The sequence below is a fragment of the Brassica oleracea genome, chromosome C8 (assembly GCF_000695525.1).
Source record: "Brassica oleracea var. oleracea cultivar TO1000 chromosome C8, BOL, whole genome shotgun sequence".
In the NCBI taxonomy this organism is placed as follows: domain Eukaryota; kingdom Viridiplantae; phylum Streptophyta; class Magnoliopsida; order Brassicales; family Brassicaceae; genus Brassica; species Brassica oleracea.
In genome coordinates this window covers 34,857,469-34,861,780 of record NC_027755.1, presented here as the reverse complement: position 1 = coordinate 34,861,780, position 4,312 = coordinate 34,857,469, and positions in this window count along the sequence as shown.

Sequence of the window (4,312 nt, the reverse complement as noted above, 5' to 3'; positions counted from 1 at the left end):
GGTTGTTGTATTATATAAATTCAAAACTTATTTATATATAAAATATTTTCATATTGATTTATTTTTATTTTAAATTTTAATTTATTATTAAATTAAATAATTTTAATTATTTTTTAATTATATTTTTAAATTCTGTAAAATAATAAAAACGAAGTAAATTCGTAGCTAATGTACGACCTCTTTACGTGGAAACCTTACGAGGAAATGACGAGAAATAATAAACGAGAATTTTAAGAGGAAACATTTACGAGAAAATAACGAGGAAAGATAAACGAGTATTGTACGAGGAAATCCTTTCGTGGTTGTTACGTGTATTTTGCGAGAAAATACTTTCAAGGTATTTACGTGTAGATTTCGAGGAACTCTTTTCGAGGTATTTACGAGGAAATATAGCGACGTCCTTACGTGGAATATTGACGTGGTCTTTACGACGAAAAGCTCTACTTCGTCTTTACGACGAAATATATTCCTTGCTAAGTTACGACGAATTAGCGAGGAAATATGTGTTACAACAGATGAGTAACGAGCAAACGCACTTCCTCGCTAATTCGTCGTAAAACCTCTTTTACGACGAACTAACGAGGAAAACCGCCCTCGTTAAGATTATGTTTTCTTGTAGTGATAAAGGGTCATCTCTTGGCTGTTGTAGGACGTGATGGAGACAATCGGATTGTTCCTATTGCATGGGTAGTAGTAGAAGTGGAGAATGACACGAATTGGGACTAGTTTGTGAGACACCTCGCAAATGACTTGGGCTTAAAGGATGGCAAAGGCTATGCTATATTGTCTGACAAACAAAATGTAAACGTCTGATCTTGATTTTTTAAAGCTTTTAGTGCTTAAAGCATTACTGTATCTCAGTGTTCTTAACTGTCTCATGCTTGTAATTGGCATGGTTTAGTGAAAGCAGTCCACACCATTCTTCCAGAGGTTGAGCATAGACAGTGTTGTAGACACATTTTCGATAATTGGAAGAAGAGCAGCCATGACATGCAGCTACAAAGACTCTTCTGGCGAATAGCAAGGAGTTATACAATTGGAGATTATAAAATGTGGAGTGAGAGGCTGAAAGAGTACAATCCAGGCGCCTATGCTACTCTTCAAGTCACCAAACCAGAAACTTGGTCCAGAGCATATTTCAAATTAGGGACCTTGTGCAACGATAATCTCAATAACCTAAGTGAGTCCTTCAACAGAACCATCCGTGAAGCAAGAAGGAAGCCATTATTGGAGATGTTTGAGGATATAAGGAGACATTGTATGGTTCGAAATGCGAGAAGGGCTTTAATGGCTAAAAATGCTAAGACAAAGTTCACAAAAAGGACGCATCTTCAGATGGCTAAAGTGGAGTCAAAGTCTAAGGATTGTATGAGCTTTCCAGCAGTTGGTCCAATCACAGAGGTTGATTATGGTGGTGTGTCTTATGTTGTGGATATGGATGAGCTAAGTTGTGGGTGTATCCAGTGACAAATGACTGGAATTCCTTGCATTCATGCCGCCTATGTGATCCTTAAAGAAGGTAAAAAACTTTCTGACTTTGTTCCTCCTTGTTATACCATAGCTATGTGGCGTCAAACTTATAGTATGGGGGGTAAGGCCTGTTCAAGGGAAGAAGTTATGGCCTGAGACGGGTAGATTAGGTGTCCTCCCACCACCTTGGAGAAAAGGAAACCCAGGAAGACCAAAGAACCATGATAGGTTCAAGAGAAAGGGTGAGACAGAGAAGGACCCGAAAGTCTCTGCAACTGATAGTACGAAGCTAACTCGTGCTGATCGAGTTATTATATGTTCTAATTGCAAGCAAGATAATCATAACAAGAAGACATGTAAGAATGACTTTGTTGAAAGTCAGCCCAAGAAACCACGAGGCCGCCCTAGGAAAAATCAGGCAAGTTTCAAGATGTTTTTGGTTTGTTTCTGATCTTCTTATGCTCACTTGATTTTTTTTTCATTGCCAGTCTAATGCATCATCGTCACAACCAAGTCAGGGACAGTCTCATGCTTCATCATCACAACCAACCTAGCCACAAGTGTCAACACAGCCACAAGAATCAACACAGCCACGAGGGTCAACACAGCCACAAGGGCCAGGAAGATGGGAACAAGCCACACATGCACCACCAAGCTCAGATGCGTCGGGATGGGGACGATGGTTTTCGTGATTTCGAAGTTAGAAGGGACAAGGGTCAGAAGATAGTATTTTCGGATTGGTTTGTGTCTGTGTTTCAGAATCTATTTTGAAGTTTTAGTGCTTTGACACTTATGTTTCAGTTTTAGTGCTTTGACACTTATGTAATGTTTCAAGGTTTCTGTCTTGTATATCAGTATTTTCGGATCTATTTTGTAGTGCTTTGACACTTAACTTATATTATGTTTCAAGCTTTATTTAAGATTGGTTTGTGTCTTAAACAACAACAACAACTTAGTTCATTACTTCAAACAACAACATAGTCACTGATACCAACATAATAGTCATTGAATTAAGCCCCAAACATAGTCAAGACCAAACATTAAAATGGTCACTTAATCAAGTAAATACAACAAGAACAAACACCAACAATTTAGTTCTTCACCTCAAGCAAAGAACTAACTTAATTCTACATCAAACTAACTACTAGGACAATGATGATCACGCACATGATCACAAACAAGATCGTCATCATCACCTTACACCTCTTCACCTCTGTTTTGGTTCTTACAACCTCTTCCATCAACTCAGTGACCACGCCTTTCAAATCCTCAATATCAGATTTTTCTTTGTTAAGCTTAGCTTCAAGCAGGACGATCTTTGGTAAGGCATCTTGAACCTCTTCATAAACAGCATCCTCAACCCATTTAAACAAGTGGGTCTATGCAAAAACCATAAGATTTTAGGCATATTGCTTCATGTTCAATTTGAATAAACGACAACAATATAATCAAGAAGATAAGAAGCTACCTTTCTTCTCGTATGACATCTGAAGAAAGGTCTCCCCAGATTCTTGTTAGTCTCCGACGTGTAGATTGTTGTCTTAGTCCCGCAAACACATCTCGCCGGAAACCCGCGAATACCGTATGTGTTCACGGTTGAACTCTCAGCTGTCGATTCCGAACTCATCTTCGTGCTAAGGGAAGTCAATCGTGTGGGATTGGAGGATTTTGAGTTGTAAATCGTGATTTTTAGGGTTGGTGTGTCAAGAAAATCCCCAAATCGATTTGGGGGAAAAAGATATTAGGGTTTTGGATCTTATTTTGAAGTTTAAGATAAAACGTCGTCGTATTGGCTAACTGCGCAAATTAACAGGGTTAACACGTTCCGTTAGTCTAATTAACGTTGGGTCTAATTTGATCCAGTCAAAGAAAAGTTAGCTGTTTTTTTTAAAGTCAAAGGAAAGTGTATTGTTTCCGAAAGCTGGGGATTATAATGGTCCAAATGAAAAAGCTGAGGATTTGTTTAACATTTTTTCCATTAACTAATACTTTTTTAATATTGGTATTTTGAACTAAAAATACCCAATTTGAAACATAGGGAGTAATTATCGTTCTTTTCCTTTTAATACTCATTCAGTTCCACAAAGATAAACTTTTCAGTGTTTTCACACATATTAAGAAAACACATTAAACTACCATAATAAATGTATCGTTTTCTGTAATTTTCAGTTTTCAATAACTTTTAACCGATAGTAATTCAATAAAGTCAATTAATTTTCTTGGAGTTTACAAATTTTCATAGAAAACACAAAAAATACATCTTTGTGAAACAAATTTTTTTTTTAAAAAGTCTATCATTAAGGAACGGAGAGAGTATATTTTAGACAGCATAACTAGCAAACAAAATGGTTGCGTTACGTAGCTGTTAAACCGTTTTGTGTTTATCAAACAAATTCGATCAATTTGTTTTTTTTAACATTTAACAATCAAGATAATTGAATATCTTCGGATATAATGTTTGGTATCAGGAGATGAGATCAAATGGTTCGATAAAGATCTTTAACAAGTGTGTTATATGTTTTTGGTATTCATAGCATTTTGATTTAGATGGCCACGACAAATTGGTTCAATTGGAAAGGACTTGAGGCACTTGTGAATTGTGATATAGGTCCCCGGTGAATATACCTGATAGAGGATTTTTTTTTTTTTTTTTTTGATCAACAAAGAGAGAGAGGATTAAATAACTAGTTTTTGTCCCTGGCTAGCCCATGCCTAAAATCAAGTACAAGTTTGAATTTCTATTACGTACAAGACATGTTAAGTATAGAAAATACCGAAATGGAAAGTATATATCCAACTTGTGTCCAGCCCCTACTACTCTATGCACAGCACTCAGCCAAGT